The following is an 18,077-nucleotide window of genomic DNA, read 5'->3' on the forward strand; positions in this document are numbered from 1 at the left end:
TGAAAATAACAGAAGTGTCAAATTATTTATACATGCCAAAACAACAGCCGTGAGGATTATGCCTGATACTTTTACAAGTAAATTGTTTTCATTTAAAAGTCTAGATTAAGTTGGTAGGGTTTATATGAAACCACTGGCAGGTGCTATTTCAGCTGTGAAACAGATGAGCAGATCTTACAGTTTCACTCATGCTACTGGTGGCTACTGAAATCTAACTAATTTACTGAGAATGGCTCTCTAAATCTAGGATATATATTGACCAGTCTTGAAGAAACATGGAAAAAGATGAATACGGAAGCAGATGGGGGAGGAATTTTCTCACCAAATCAAACGAATAAAACATCAAAAATCCCCAGAAAGGGAAATGTGTTGGGAATTCATGTTACATAAACTACCCATGGAATTTATACATGATATCCATTCTTCCAAATCAATTGCAATATTTTAATTTCTGAAGTGATCTCCCAGGTTTACTGGAGTATTTTTATTTCTAAGAGGAAAAAATAAATAACAAAACTGTACTGTTATATATACACACAATATACACACATATTGTTTTTAAATGTATATATTTTTGCATATATTTTTCATTCATATTTAAATCCAGTATTTCAATATACGCACACACATATATGTCAATATCTATGATTATATATATGATATATATGTGGTGAATGGAGTACAATCCAGTTGGAGGCCGGTCACTAGTGGCATTCCCCAGGGCTCGGTACTGGGGCCGGTCCTCTTTAATATCTTCATCAATGATCTGGACGAGGGCATTGAGTGCACCCTCAGTAAGTTAGCAGATGACACCGAGTTAGGTGCGTGTGTCGATCTGCTCGAGGGTAGGAAGGCTCTGCAGGAGGATCTGGATAGGCTGCACCAATGGGCTGAGGTCAACTGCATGAAGTTCAACAAGGCCAAGTGCCAGGTCCTGCACCTGGGGCTCAATAACCCCAAGCAGAGCTACAGGCTGGGAGAGGAGTGGTTGGAAAGCTGCCTGGCAGAGAAGGACCTGGGAGTATTGGTGGATAGTCGGCTGAATATGAGCCAGCAGTGTGCTCAGGTGGCCAAGAAGGCCAACGGCATCCTGCCTTGTATAAGCAGCAGTGTGTCCAGCAGGGCTAGGGAAGTGATCGTCCCCCTGTACTCGGCTCTGGTGAGGCCGCACCTTGAGTACTGTGTTCAGTTTTGGGCCCCTCGCTACAAGAAAGACATCGAGGTGCTTGACCGAGTCCAGAGAAGGGCGATGAAGCTGGTGAGGGGTCTGGAGAACAAGTCTTACGAGGAGCGGCTGAGGGAGCTGAGATTGTTCAGCCTGGAGAAAAGGAGGCTCAGGGGTGACCTTATTGCTCTCTATAGGTACCTTAAAGGAGGCTGTAGCGAGGTGTGGGTTGGTCTATTCTCCCACCTGCCTGGTGACAGGATGAGGGGGAATGGGCTAAAGTTGTGCCAGGGGAGTTTTAGGTTGGATGTTAGGAAAAACTTCTTTACCGAAAGGGTTGTTAGACATTGGAATGGGCTGCCCAGTGGAGTCACCATCCGTGGAGGTCTTTAAAAGACATTTAGGTGTAGAGCTTAGGGATATGGTTTAGTGGAGGACTTGTTGGTGTTAGGTCAGAGGTTGGACTTGATGATCTTGAGGTCTCTTCCAACCTAGAAATTCTGTGATATCAATGTATATATATATTGTTTCTGAATATAAATGAAATTGTTTTAAAAATGTTTATATTACATCTTTATGTTTGTTGCTACATGAACATCTTCATGAAAGCTTTAGCAAAATATCTGTTTTTGGACTCTGATCCTCCACCATCATAACTTTTTAGTGTATTTGAAAGTCATTAGAACTACTGTATTCACATTTAAACCAGGCATAAACTTCCAATTAAAGTACAAAACATTTAGGTAGTCTGCATCAATAAAAATAAAATAAGGAGGGGAGGAAAAAAAAAGCATAGTTTTAATTATTTCTTGTTAAAATGAAAAAAGAACATAAACAATGTATTGAATGTACCTTCTTAAATAATCATCTGGATTTCAGTTTCTGGAATCTTTTCTTTATTTCTCTTTAAAATATTGCTAGAACCCTAATTCCCATTTGACTCTTTGCTAATTAACTCCTTAAGTTTTCTACTTCTGACAGATTACAATACCATTAAGTAATGCAAGTTCATGTCTTATTAGTAGACAATCCTGTTGACCTTCATTTCCCCATGTCTCATCTTGCATTGAATGCCAATGATGCCAGTCCTACTTTTCTTTATCGAGGCTTTTAGCTCTTCACCTATAAAAAACAAGCCCAGAAAACCATAAGATCTTTGGGACCCTGATCTCACTTTGAATCTGTGGTTTTCCAAGGAAGGCTAAAGGGTAATATTCATCATCGTTTTTATTCCTCTCTTATTTATATTTTCATGCTATTATTTTAGTTCAAATTAATCTTCTCTTTTTGAAAAGACTTCAAAGTGTAAAGGCACAAGTAGTTTGTTCTCTTGTGGCCATTGACTTATGATCGTGTTTAATCAGACAGGAGAATTACATTTAAGTCCCACTATTCTTCTGTCTTATCACCTGGTCTATTCTGTGACTTTAATATTAAAGACCTTCTGTGCAAATAATATGGTCATACATATATTAACCTTTGATGTTAATACTTGATGCTAGTGCTCATGTGTTTTTCTCCTCCTGTGCAAGACCTACCTTGACCTGCCTTTAATATGCAAGTGTTTGACCTCCAGTCAGTTACATGTAAAGCCCTGAAACACTAAGGTCTAAGAAACAACACCAATCACCATATAAACCTCAGTAAAACAAGCTTGGGGGGAGGAGGGGGAAAGGTAGCAAAGTTAAGGCTAATAACTTTTTTTTTTCTAGGCAAAAAGGTCATAAGCAAGCTTTCACCAAGTATACGTTGTATTGCCCTTTCATTTCAAACCAATGATAGAAGAAAAGGCATCATCCCTCATTGGGGTGAAATCCTGCCTGCTATCTCAAAACCTCATTTTTCAATTTCAGTGAGAAAAACTGAAATGAACACTGTCAATAAGATATAAAATATTATAAATCCAAGTTGTGGATCTCGATATAGACATTCACCTAAATATATGATGGAGGAAATTAGAACTCTTCAGCTAGCTTGGTAGTTATGTACATATGAGAAGCTGTATCGTAATTACAGAGGAAAGTAATTCCACACACTGAAATCTCCCTTTCCAACAGAAGAGCCATTTGCATTGGAATAGTGGAGATAGATATTTTACTTGCTTTGGGCTGTTCTTTGAGCCAGCCAATATACAAATGCTATAAAAAGATTTACATTTCTGGATAAAAGAAAATTGCCTATAGAATTTCTTATAACCAATAAATAGCCATGAGCTGTTAAAAATTGTTTAGTCAATACCCATAAAGAAATTTGCCATTTTTATTATAGATAGCATCTGTATACAAAGATTCTTACACATTTATATCTTATTCCTGTAGATATCTTTTAAAACCTCATAGGAAACCATAGAATTTCACAATGATCTTATGTTGTTTTTTAACTGTTATCTATAAAATAGGCTTTGATAAATTAAATTTTCTATACCTGGACACTTGTGAAAATTAGTTTTGTATCTAACCTAATCTTATTTCTCTAAAGAAAAGTTTTCCATCAAGTGTTCCCTATTCATTCTAGTTATCTAGAAATAGACATTCTGCAATGCAGAGCTGATGGCTGGGCATGTGTTTTTACATGCTGTAAATATCAACCCCACTGGGTTGCTGACAACAACTTGAGGACAGAGGCACAAAAAACAGAAACAGCTTGCTCCTAAACAAGTATGCATTGCTTTCTGTGCAGCAGAAGACAGAAGCTCATTTTGCTTTCTTATGGTGTGTCACAGAAAATTTAATAGTGACATCTATATGACACAGAATGAGATTTTCTCATAATATTAGAACATGTCAACTGTGTAACAAAAATTTCATGTTGAAAATTGTGTTGTAATCATGGACAGGATTTTCAAGAAGTCAAGAAGAAAGTATTACAGTGAGGAATGATTTGAGGTGATTTTAACATATTCAACCTCTCTTTCAGAGAGGAACTTTCTTATGTTACATCAAGTAATTACTGAACTAATGAATTCCATTATGACACAGACAAATTCATCGCAAGTACATATCTCTGAGGTCTGACCTTTTTCAGAAATTAAGTACTGATAGCAGTAGGAAACCGACAAGACAGAATAATGTGATATAGGCTTGGATTACTTTGTTTTCTACAGGTAGCAATATGAATAAATATTTTTTTTCCCATTTCCAAAATATCTTCCTTTAAACAGAATCAAAAAATCAAGTAATCCAGGTAATAACAAGTCATCCAAATAAAGTTTATCTGTATCTTTACTCTAGATAATTTATAGTTTTAAAGAGTTCAAAGATTTCTTCCAAGAATGAAACCATTTGAACAGTTTACTTTTGTTAGATATATTTTTAATCAAATGACAGAGATAAATGAACTGTTGAAATTTGTTCTGAATTTGGGGACACAATGTTGAGTTTAACTCAGTTATTTCTTATTTACAAGTCAAAATATTATTTTTTTCTTCACAGAAGTGATTTATTTTTACCAGCACTTCAGTGAAAAGTGTAAATGATTTTCTCCCCACTATGCTCTTTCAATAACTGTGTTTGACTTCATCCACAAAATAACAGTTTGATATCAGGTATAAAAATTTAATTTGTACTGTGCCAATGAATATGTGCAGTTAGATGTTGAAGGTGTGAATCCACTCTTGAGAGACTGAAACATTTGCAGATAGAGGTCGTGAAGTAAAGATCACAGAAAGGCAAGTAGGATCTTTCTTCTTTTTTTTTTTTTTTTTTTTTTTTTGATTATGTGCATCTGCACCAGGCAGGCTTTAAAAATGTGTCTCTGGATGTACAAAAGGACAGACATGAGAAGTGGTTTGATTAGCATCAGGAATGGTCAAACCCTCTGACTTCTGTGATCGGCTTGTAGGGATAAAGTTATAATTCTTCTATGGGACTCAGCTGAGTCCCTGTGCAGCTTTGCAGAAAATAAAAATGCAAGAAATAGAACAAAGCTCTTAGCCAATCCACTAGAAATCCCAATAAAAAGGAAAGCAATTAAGGTTGTGAAGAAAGCTTAAAAATAATAATTTAAAAAAAAAAATAATGAGGAGGAGGAGGAAGGAATATGTGGTTTTGTTGTTCCTGGGGGGGAGACCATGGTAACTAATGTCCCAAAGATGATCATGATGTCCGCAATCATGTCATAAGATTAATTTATTTATCCTTGATGATAAGGAGTGAGAAAAGAGAAGAAACAAACTAGCAGTATCATCAGTAAATCCCATCAGATTGCACTCACAGAATGCTTCTCCCACTGTATTTCAGGATGAGAAGAGGAACCCTGAAATGAGGTGTTCTCCCTAACTCTCATATCCATTTTGCCTTTGTGCACAATACAGATTGCCTTCTGAACAGGCTATAATACTTACATCAGTTGTGTTTTCTGCAATAGGTCATTGTCTCTTGAGAGGTGATGAGAATTATTTACATTCATGTAGCTCTTTGCATGCATTTGGCCTATGGATCAGGAGATATCCAGGAGAAAGGGATTGGGGGGTTGGGGAGGGAGGTGTATCTCCGGTACATAGGAGAATAATCACAAATATAAGTGTTTTCAGCATGAGGTGAAAAACAGAGAGATTGACCTGGGGGGTGTATGTGATTTAATGGAGGGTCTTATTCTGTCCAGCAGGCTTAAGTGGAAGAAAAAAATGAAGTGTTGACTCTAGTTCTACTTTAATTGGTTACAAGAGTGGGAAAAAGTAAAAGGAGCTATACCAGGAACCTGTGGAGGAGGGAGCAAGTATATATGATTATTCAGTCCACTGCTCCTAAAATAACAGAACAATTACTGAGATTGCAATTGGTACTGTACTGTACAGCCCAGTTGATATTCAGAAGGACCAGGATCAACCCAAGGAGTTACAAATATACTTCTGAACTGCTGGGTGAAAATAAGTAAAAATCAAAAGCATGTAAATTCAGTACTTTTCATTTTGCTTCATTTTGAGTAGCTCAAATGTTGAATGTTGCTCTTTGATTATTTTTTTTTTTTAGTTTGTGCACAAAAAAAATCAAACAAAATAATTAAAATTCAATCCAGTCCTTATCTATTTTTCCATGACTAAGCATCCCTTGACTTTAGGAACTGAATAATCCTTCCTACCCTTGTAGCTGTTGTGAGTTGTTTTAGATTAATATTTTTATGTGAAATTACTGCTTGATTGACAAACTGACACGCTTACTGCTTTTTTTTTTTTTTTTTTGGAGGACATAAGTGTGTCCTTCACTTATGAAATATAATTACATGATCATGTTGGAAACTCCAGGAAAAACGTCAGCCCAAGCGTTAAGATTGAAAGCCTGTTTTTTTGTTTAACAGTCAATATTATAACCTCTGAGCAAAAATTAGCATGCCAGTTCTCTAGGCAATCAAAGCGCACACAAAACACAAAGGATCAGGTTTTCAGCATGACAGATGTGTTATTGAGAAAATGGCCACTTTTGGCATTGTGATTATTTGCTCAGATGTTTAATCTTCTCATGATAGCTAGGCTTGCAGAAATTAGTTCTAAGGCTGTTAGTATGTGCCTGAGTATGATAGTGTCATGAGGCTTGTGCTCATTGATCTAAGAAGTGAAACGGTGGCTGGTTGAATCCATTGCCCTGACAATGAAGCAGCACCCAGAGATATAAGGGAGTCAGTCTGTTGAACTCCTCGCGCCAAATGGGCCAGACCTAATCACAGAGACTGAGGGCATGTTTACACTACCCAGCGCAGCATGACACAGAAGCTTTACAGTAACTAGCTCGGGCTCTGAGCCACATTCATGCTTCTGGTCCAAGCACTGGACTAACCACAGCTAGGTCAATGAGGTGCTGCAGAGCATATTTTCCGAGGTGTGGTGCTTCTGAAGCCAAATATGCCTTCTACCCCCTTTGCAACACAGGTATTGGAAGGAAATAAAAAATCCCTAACTCCAAGAATCTGAAAACGATGAAAGGGTATTATTTTGGCATTGGACTGTGCCTGCCAAGTTGGTCAGATGATGATAACACTAGTTTAAGGACCAGGACTTGCTCTCTCCAATTGGATTGGAAGTACCTCTAGACTTTTTTTGAAATAGCTGTTTTTTTTTTGTTTTTTTTTTTTAATTAGGTTTGATTTGGCTTTGAAAGCCATTCAGACACACCAGGTTAGATCAGTTCAATACTAGAAATTCATTTTCATGTGTTTCTTAATGTAGCCGTCCCCTTAGGTATTCTTTTCTTAGCTCTCTCCGACTTTGGTATGGTCCCTGGGTAGTGTACTACAAGATACCTGACCTTTTCCTCCCTACACGTGGAGTGATCTTCTATGGTTTTGGGTCAGGATGTTTGGAATAGTTTATTTAGTTTTTCTTCTCTTTACGCATGTCTTGTGACATAAATACCAGGATGGACTTGTCAACAGACCTAGGTTAGTGTAGCCTCACCTCTCAATACAGATGCAGTGTGTTTTGGAGAGATCCCTATCTCAGCACCCACAGAAACAGCATTGAATACTGTGCAGTGCTTTTAGAAAATAAATAAATTAGTATTTTTACATCAAAACAAAATCTTTGCATTTGCACCGTAACTATTGGTGTATAAAACTAATTTTGTCTTAATTCACTAATTGCATTCCCTCAATTCTAAAGCAAATTTACCAAGTAAAAGCGCAAGAATGTAAAGCAATAGTCTAGAGAATCTGCATGGTCAAAAACATCAAAGTAAAATATCATTTACATAAATATGAGATGAAATGGGTCAGTCACATAATAACTTTTCTAGTATAAAATGGTATCAATACATGTTGCACAGTATGTAAATTAGTTGCTGTTCCCATAGCTGATATTTAATTCACATCATGTAATCTCTGACCATTAAAAAATAATATTCATAAACATCAATTAAATAGAAGAAAGTGTATAGCTAATCTGTAACTTTTTAATTATGCATTTTAAGTTTGCCTCCAGTAACTGTATGCTTAAAAAATACTGTGGAATAAAATATGCATCTCAGATAGAGAGATATGCAATATTTCCACAAATTCTAATAAAATGTCTTCATGTTAGGAGTCAAACAGTGCAAATCACAGCAATGAGATATATTTCTGGTAAACACATGAAGTGATGTATGTAATAAATACATAGGCTGTTATATATATAAAAACTATTTTCAGGTGATTATATTTAATCTCAAATATTTCTCAAATAACTCCTAAATATTTTAGTCCTTATTTATCTTTGGATATAACTTCATGTGTATATATGCTATACACACACACACACACACACACACACACATATATATATATATATATATATAAAATACTGGGCTTGATTTGTTATTGTGTTTTGGTCTAATAATATTTATTTTGCTGTTATATCTATGTTATATATATGCTGCTGTTATATATATGTTACTCCAAAGTTACTGAGAGGAGCTGATTCAGGTCCTTGGCATCTTGGAATAGTGGTACATCTCAAAGACACATCACATTTCAGAAATACTAGGGTGGTTAACTTCCAGAAATAGGTGTAGTAGCATAAAGTAAATAATGGCTGCATGCGCTGCCATTGTTTGGTACCTCAGTTGGTTGTTTCTGACATAAAGAATTTATCAACAATAGTTTTTTCACTTGTAGTCTGCAAGTGAAAGTTTTGACTCAGAACTATTGGAATCAAGTTGCTTTTTGTTGTTGTTGTTTTATTAGGTTTGTTCACACTTCTCAATTCCAGAAAATCTGTTCCTGCAAATTGTCCAGATGCCTCAGAGACAGGGGTTACCTTTTCTGATGTTCACAGTGCATTAATATGAAGGATAGAAAAGACAAGAATATCTGGACAGAAAAGAGTAATATCTAACCCTGATAAGGTCACAAACTGTGATTTTTTTTTTGTTTGTTTGTTTGTTTGTTTTTAAGACAACTTTCAGGAGAAACATTCAGAATAAAGGTTTTATAGAGAAAATGATATTTTATCTCAGTATTACTAATCCAGGAAAGTAAATAGTGGAAAATCACCTGGTTGATGGAGAAATAGCTGTCCTTCTGCATGCTGGCATATGCCAACAAACTGGGAGCCCAGCCAAGACTACAGATCAGAATAATGAAGTACCAGATTTGCTGCACCCATAAGGCATCATGGCAGAACACCAAAATGGCAAAAAATACCAAGTTTTGTCTGTTTAATTTGTTTTGTGAGATGCCATTCTTTTTCCAAGTTAGTGAAAATCATGTATTTAAGTGTAAAGACTACTCACAGATAGATATTTGTTTTTACTGAAAATCGAGGGTGAAATTTGAGCAGGCCCAATTTATTACTTATCTAATGGCATTCCTATGAGTTCGTTTTAATACATTCATCTGTTAATCTTATACCAAATTCTCTCTCAAAAAAAAAAAAAAAGAGTGGTAATTGAACCTATCACATTTTAGGAAGGAAGGAGCATTTGTTTTTTAGGTTGAATTTAGATAATTTATCATGGAAAAATATCTAAAAATCACCAAATTTCTCCTTTTCTGTCTGCAGTCTTTTCTTCTAATGCATATCAAGAAACATGACAGATTTAGGAATTTCTTTAGCTGAGTGAGAATTCTAATTGATAATGGTCTCAAAATAACAAATACAACATGAACAAATATAGTACAAATATGTTTAATGTTTAGTTTAATTGTTATTCTGCTTTGGTAATCATTTATCTTCTCCTGAATATAAAATTTTATACCATTAATGAATGGCTTTCATCCAATTTCTGTAATTTTACATTCTATATATTGTTAATTATTTCCAGTGAACATTTTATGAGAGAATATTACTATCTGCATTTCAATCTCAAAGTAAGAAAATAAATCCTGCTGTGGGGAAAGCTGTTATATATGGAAGCTAAGTATAGCATTTGCAATATGATGTGAAATAATATGAATCTGAAAAAAGATTTGAGTGCATTCATTACTTGTAAAATTAAGAAAATGAATGTGCTTTTTAGATCACACATTTTAATGAGAAAAAAAATACTTTAAAATTTTTGAAAAAAAAAATGTTCCTAATAATATTTCTTAGGCTCTGAGAATTACTTTGACTATTTTTTTTTCCTATGTGTATATATATACACACATGTGTATACACACCTATACACATAAGATAGCACGCAAAATATTTACATGTATACACGCTTATGTGTATATTTTTGTATATATTTTTAGTGAGAGACTAATTGATTCCACAAAATTCCCTTTGAAGTGACTGTCATCTGCCTGACTCAGGTGGCCTGTCTGTCTGAGCTGTCTCATTCATGTGCAAAATAAAGGCATGCAACTCAATTCTTTTTTTAAAGCAATTAATATCTTGTACTATTTACACAGTGACACACACCAAAAATAATTAAATAAAATACATAGCAGATATGATGGTCCTTACCTATAATCCAAGGTTAAAAGCAATATGAACCAAAACAAAAAGCCTGTGAACCACTGAAATGCTTTTATTTTGATACACAGCAGATTTTTTTCCTCCTGTCTAGTTTCTCCATTAGTTTATTTTAAGAGAAATGTAAGGATTATAGTTTAAAGGTACAAACATCAGTATTTATTTTTTGTGTTACACTCCATATACAGATATGTTCATAGCATTCTTCATTTTATCATACATCTTGGAATTTAAAGAAGCTCGAAGGAACATATAGATTACAACCCAAGCAGTATGTAAGTGGTAAGCTGGAGAAGGTCTTGCCTGTAAAATCTAGGAGAGTTTTTTCCTGCATACTTCTGCTTTCACCTTGAAGATGCATTTAAATAAATCTTTGCTGTAGTAGCAGTGTTCAGGTCATGACCTGCTATTGTTAAGGTTGCATAACAGCTTTCCTTAGTTGCTCTTTAATTTCAGTAAACCTCACCATGCAAACTGAAAGTCCTCTGTTCTCTACCTGAGGCTGAATTTTAATGGAAAGTATGAGCAAAACCAGTTGTGCCATTTGTCAGTGAGGGGAGAATTAGAAAATACACAGTTCTCTTTATTGCAAAATTATTGCATCTGACCTTTTCTATTTTACTTTTTTTTTTTTTTTTTTCTCTTTTGTATGAACAGAAATGCAACAATTTAGAAGTGACTTCCTTTTTGCTAGCTGCTAATATACAGTTATAGCAGAATTTTAAAAGACGCTGAATTCTATTCCTGGGGATTACTTCTTGGTTTTCTGCATTTCACAGTGTGACCTCATGTGTTTTTAGCTATGAAGAAAAGCACTGGGAGAGTGATGGTCTTGTCAGAAAAGCAATGAAGCAAAAATCAAGATAGTTGGATTTAGTTTCTAATGAGGCTGTACATGTCCTGAATGGTCAAGCTGCTTAGGGACAGATTTTCAAAAGCACCTGAAGGCTTTCCAAGTGCAACTTGTTTGCTTTCTGGAAAGCAAAAATCCCATTTTTCTTCTCTCTGCATAATTTCAAGGTATTTTGGTACCTTTCGAGGAAGATGGGCATGTAATAGACACTTTCACAAATTCCATTGAAATTACTTTGTAAAAACAGCAATGATAATTTTTTCTTTCCTTCCTCTGTCTCACTCCTTTATATAATAAGCTGTCTTTTATTGTATTTGCTTAGTACAATGAAGCTGGAAGCTGAATGGTTATCTGTTAAATAGTCGTGACAATACTATGAAAAACCTATACCTCCAACACTATTTTAAAGCTTGAAGGAAATGAGTCACAAATGTACGTAAGTTGCCCAAGGACACCAAATGTGAGTAAGCTGATCAGGATCACAAGAGGAATAGGTGGCTAAGTATTTCCACAGATCACTGAAATGCAGCAATGAAGTAAAAATAAGGAACTACATTCATAATGGACTTGAATTAAATCATGGGTTTAAAGCTGGCAGAGCCTCATTGAAGTTCAAGTCTTCACTGGGACTATATCTTTCATTTAAAACGAAATACAAATTAAAGACTACTTTTTGTATACAATTCTTAATCTCCAAAAGTAAAACTTTTGATACCTTATGGGTAGCTGAAAGCAGTTGGCATATGTGAAATATTATGCAATTTCAGCCTCAGTAGTCATTATTGGCTCTGCTCCTGCATGCGCAAAAATACTTATAAATGCACACTGATAAAATAATACAATGTTGCAGATACAAAACCAAAACCCAGATGAGCTTCTAAGTTATTGACTGCAGAGTATCAGTTACCTTCCTAATATAAAAATAAGAAATATTATTCACTGTTAATTTATTATTTTCTATGTAACAGGAATGTAAACTTAATTTTGATTAGTTCTGACTTTGCCTGTTAATAATTGTGATAAGGTTAGGTCCATAGATATTGGATCTTGCTGTTCTATATCATATCATTGTCATTTGGAATCTTTCTGTTTGTATATATGCATTATTGCAACCTTTATTCAGGGATTTCCAGAGGCATTTTTGAGTGTATAAATGGGTAACAATTCTGAAGTGTTAACAGAGTATCTTCTAGCATCTAGTATCTTTCATTGTTTCAATGAAAGAAACACCTCTGGTACCTTTGAAACTGTTATTAGTGAATTGACCTTCAGATTATTGTTCAGGTGATGGTATACAACACATTTCAATGCTGAGAAGTAATTATGAAAACTCACAGTAAGCTCTCAGAAAATTTCTAAATTTTTCTTGCAAGGTCTGAGCAATTACCAATATTATGATGATTGAAACAACTATAGAAATGTATGCATTTAGACTTTTTTTTTTTTTCATGCAATTTAAGCAACCAGGTATGGTGTTTCTCATGCTGTTACTTTCATTTTTGTTTGCTGTGAACACTTTCAGTATTCTCTAGGTTTAAGAAAACTGTTGGTTAGTACATAGAATTCTCTTATTTAAAAGTATGGGACATGCTGCTTTTCCTTCTGGTTCAAGCTGTCAGATCTGGGGAGGGGCGAGGATATCACTTTTGAGAAGTGTTGCTGGTATGCTAAATGGTTGCAGTGCTGTAACAAGATTCTCCATGATGCACTGCTAGCCCTGCATTTCTTCAGACACCTAATGAATATATGAAGGAGTTTGAAGGGGACTTTGATTCCACAGGAGAAAGACAGGTTTAGAACTGGAGGGGTTTAAGGTCTTGGTCCTGGCCAGGTACTGTGTTCTTCGTAACACTATGTGAAGATCATCACATCACAGGGGGCCAGGCTGTTTGAACTGTCTTATAACAGCTCTTTTAGACATAAACAGCATGGGTACCTAGGTCTGACTTCTTCAGTTAGGCTTTTTAAGAAATCACATCTTGTTCAGGGGGATCACTACAAGATGTGTTTAATCACAGGTTAGAGAAATCAAACTTTAGAAAAATCAAAATTTTGGCACATCCACGAGGGGGTCAGGAGACCCCAGGCATTAATAATAGACAGGATTTGGATGGATATAACTTTTGACCCAAATCAATGCACTGAGAAAATTATGATCTTTGTGAAGTGACTGTCCTGGACCAGTCACTTGTACTTCCTAACCTTAGGAAATTACCTGCATGTCTATCTGACTACTACCTCTCACTATAAAAGCTGGTTACTTACAGATAAATATTTAAGCTCTCTTCAGTCATCCAAATGATTCATATCCAGCCCCGTCTCTTCTGAGCAGAATGCTAGATTATATAAAAATTGTTTCTGGGGTGCGCAAAGATCCTTCTTGCTGTCATTTTTTTTTTCTCTGAACACCCTGGATTATGAAAATGAAACAAATAAAGTTCAAACAAATGTCTTAATGCACATATTTCTTTTATTATATTCTATCTGCATGTTAAAACTATATAATCTTTATACTAGTTCCAAGCGTTGTGTACAAAGTAGAATTAGGATAAAATAGGAACTTTTCAAATATTATTCTTATCCTTGGATATAAACAAGGATATTATTTTTTTTTCCTGCAAATGAATCTCAACTTGGCAAAAAAATACAAAGGGATTCCTTAAAAAAATCATAATCGTTTACTGCTTTTTTGGTTTCTTTGTTTTTGCTTCTGAGGAATGTTTGCACCTTTAAATCATTCTTTACAGTAATGAAGTACTTCCTCACTGTGCCATTATAAGTTATGATACAGATCTAGCTGAGTCCTTGGAATTGAGTGTAAATTTAGTCTTGAAGTTTCTTGGGACCATAGAACTTAATGAATAGGAAATTTATAAATGATTGTATTCTGTTGAAGCAGTATGCTTGTAAGCTCTTCATTCTGAATACTATCCCTTGAGCATCACCTCAAGAAATCCTCCGGGGGTGATGAGTAATGCACCAGAGTGAACAGAAGCTGAATTTGGAGAGAAGTCAGGATGTTTCTGATCTCTTTGGAAAGAGACAATGTCATTATACTAAGTGAATGCCAAAGTAATCTATGAGGTGGAAATTACAAGATAAAGCTAAGGGGTTTACTTTTAATCCTTCATCCGCATACTTTAGACCCTTTAGGAAGATCGTGCTAGTTTTACAGAATGTTGTATTAATATCTTCTATTAATATATTTATTTTTAAAAATCATTGTGGCTTTAGGTAATGTTTTTAATGTTCAGCTCTGTTTGACACATCTGTCTGGAGCCATGGGAAAATTGTAAATTAAAAAGATCCACATGATATGCACACCCCAGTGTCTGGGAGAGACTAGTCATTTGGGTAGGTCTTTTTTTTTTTTTTTTTTTTTTTTCTCCTCTGGTGTGTGTCTGTGTGCTTTGACCCAAATAACTTATTTTTCCCCTTTGATTTAGAACATAGCAGAAGTTATTTGCTATTTGCGGATCAGGTTATTTGGGTCAAAACACCAGAGTAGGTCTAAAGGTGTTTTTTTTTCAGGGAGAGGGGAGGGATACATCATCTCTGTTCTGCTTTACTGCTGTTCCACATTACAGCATTAGTGACCTGCCCCAGCTACTTGATTCCAGCACAACCAAACCCCATCTGGGTCACGGTACAGGTAGAATAAATAAGAGTCCTTGTGCATGGGCATGTGTGGCTGGTGCTTCACTTTTCAAACAGAACTAAACATCAGTTGCTGAAGAACATGAGATGCATATAATGCACACAGTCTTTGATAAGCTATTTGATGCAGCATTTCTTAAGTGAAAACATAATTCAAAAATTATATTGGATGAGGACTCTGCCATTAGGCAATGACAAGTAAAGGATAATGATCAAAAAGTACTGTAGCTAGCAGAGAGCTGCAGGAATCATTGCTTAGTCCAGCCGTCCTTAACATCTGCAAAAGAGCAGGAACAGCATATTACTATTATGGAGTGGATAGTTAGTGGGGAAATGTTGAAAGTACCCATAAGATAAAAAGAGACGGTTGAAGTGGATCCAGGAAAAGAAAAGATACAATTTACTGGTTAGAAAATTATCTGAAACAAGGATAATGTGGGGAAAAGTGATAATGGTATAAACTTCAGAAGAGCAAAACGGAACAGATTAGATGGGCCTCTGCATGCCAGTGTAATAGACAAATACCATTTGGGCTTTACACGTGTAGAATTAATGAACTAGGTAAAAACTATAGTGAAAGCAAATACAATACATGCACACCATCCAAATTTGCTTTGGGTCAGGAGTTTGACTGTTCTTGTTACTCAACAGGGGATTACAGAAGAGTACATCTCTGTGTTGGATTCGGTCCTTGAAGTAAGTGCGATCTTTCAGTCTGGTAAAAACATTGTGATGTATGCCACAGCAAGAATGTATGCCACAGCAAGGAGTGTCTTGTAGTTCTCTCTGAATGCTTTCCTCTTCTTTGCGTCTTCATCACTGTAGTACAAGTAACATCCAAGCAGGAGGTTTAGATCTACTGCTCATCCTTCACAATTGCATGCCTCATAGGGGAACCGAATTGAGGACATTATTATTGTTGTTGTTGTTACTACAAATGCTGTTTATCTGTGATTTAAATATATGAGGAGCAGATGTGAAGTGACACTCAGATTCATCCCTGGTTAGCTGTTTCTGGATTTAGGCTGAAGTCAGTTCCCTTGTCTATACACTTCTTAATGATGTTACATGTAATCACACAGCAATTGTACGTGAATTTTTATAGACCTTCATAGCATCTGCATTCTTCAAGGTATACAGGCTGTTTTAGCTTTGCTTTTGAAAGGAACAAATGAAAAAAAGGGGGAGGGAGGGATCTTTTTAGTGCTCACTTCCATCAACGTTAACTGTGGCCTTCTGTCATCTCCCTCCCTCCTCCCTCCCTCCCTTCCTTCCATCTCCTGGAATCTACTTCCTTCCCAGCCCACGAATTCCCAATGGCACGTGGGAATGTTCCTCTCTTTATTTCATTGTGTTGGGATATTAGCAAAGTGAGTGGCCATTTAGCCAGCCTTTGCCCAATAGACCTCAGAATAGACCCTCAAATTCATATCTTCTGATACCTGAAATAGGGCCTTATTAGGCTTATATCTACGTGGCTGTGTAGCACCATGTTTAGTAAAGAAAACACTGGTTTCAGCTGCAGTGTTTGGTATCAGGCATGGGACAATCGTCTTAGGCAGGAGCCATATCTAAAGTGAATGTTGTCAGAGCTTCGTAGATGCACTTAAGCTACGGAGAACAATTGCTGAGCAGCACGTAAACTTCTGATTAACAGCAAGCAAATAATGTGGATTTAGAGAAAAGATTGTTTGTTTTTTTTTTCCCCTGAGGAGCCAAGGCAAAATTTTACTTATATCAAAACCCAATGGGGATACTTGGCATTCACTCTTCATAAGATTTAGATGTTTAAAATTTTAGTTTTATAACTAAACAACAAAAAGTGTGTATTTAAACTACATCTCTGCCATGTAATATTGCTAATTTGCTCAGTTATGAAAATCTAAGGTGTCAGGATCTAAGTATTGCAATGAAATGAAACAAACAAACAAAAAAATCTGCTGCTATCAATAGATTAAAATATGGTTGAGCAAATAGTCCCACAAAAATAACGGATTTTTACACAAATCCTTGTAATGTTGCTTTCACATCCCAAATGAATGCTACTTACTATGTAAGAGTTTGCTGTGCCATTCAGTGTGTGATGAAATCACCTGCAATGGTATTTTTAGAGGCAGCTGTTTCACATGAATTTCCATTAGAAAGAACAAAGTGTTCAGGATTAAGATGAGAGTGCTCTTTAGTGGCCTCAATAGCTGGCTCATTCAACTCTTCAAACTGTCAATATGCCAGATATTTCTATGTAGTGTTCCCATTAAACATTTTAATCAAGAGAAACTACTGTAATAGCACGAAATTGGGCATATAATTAAAACAGCAAAATTTCATATTTTCTCTTTCATGTAACTGTACTAATTCTCTAATAAATTTCATAAAGTTGATTCATAATTCTGCTTTGGCATTCTGACAAAAGAACAGAATTCTTTGCGAGTGTTTGCCTAATTTCCATTTTTCAAACCTAATTTCAATTTTTATTGCTTCATTTTGAATATAGTGATTAAAGTAATGCTAAGTCTTGCAAAGCTTTGCCAAAGAAAATGAAAGAATGAAATTATGTATATTTAATTAGCTACAGTTCTTATTTAAGAACGACTTATTATTTTTCTTTTAAGGTTGATTTTTTAATCAAGTAAACTCTACACTACTCATAACTCATTAGTCAACCCTATGACAAATGGGGTGGGAGGCCAAATAATATTTTTCTTTTAAAACATTTTCAATTAAATAAGTTTACATTATTTAAAGAAAAATCAATGAGCTTACTTATAACCAGAAACCCTCTGTCCTCCTTAAATATCCACAAGATCTGTATTTAGATCTTCTACTGATCTGGAATTGGCTTTGCTATTGCTAATTCCAGGTAACAGGTTTCTAGAGAAACAAAGAATGGCAACCTCAGAAGGAAGTTACTAAAAGCAATCAGTAGATGTTAACCCCTGCTCTTCCTGAGCATTTGTTTCAGTTGGAAAATATTGTTTTCAGCATGGTTTCTATTTAAAAAAAAAAAAGTTTGTAGTGTTTTTTATTTTATCATGGTT

The 18,077-nt window shown here is 35.4% G+C and overlaps 1 long non-coding RNA gene across 2 annotated transcripts in view; it reads left to right on the forward strand.

The window, feature by feature from the left end:
- The window catches only part of LOC110352297 (uncharacterized), a 67,252-nt gene that overhangs the window by 33,080 nt on the left and 16,095 nt on the right, over positions 1-18,077 (forward strand). Inside the window, exon 2 of one of the 2 annotated variants that reach the window (XR_011809106.1) lies at positions 15,691-15,735. The exons of the other annotated variant lie outside the window; for it this stretch is intronic. This is a non-coding gene — a long non-coding RNA (uncharacterized lncRNA). The remainder of the gene's footprint in view (positions 1-15,690; positions 15,736-18,077) is intronic. 2 annotated transcript variants of the gene reach the window in all.

This window comes from Anas platyrhynchos, chromosome 4 (genome assembly GCF_047663525.1).
Source record: "Anas platyrhynchos isolate ZD024472 breed Pekin duck chromosome 4, IASCAAS_PekinDuck_T2T, whole genome shotgun sequence".
Lineage (NCBI taxonomy): Eukaryota > Metazoa > Chordata > Aves > Anseriformes > Anatidae > Anas > Anas platyrhynchos.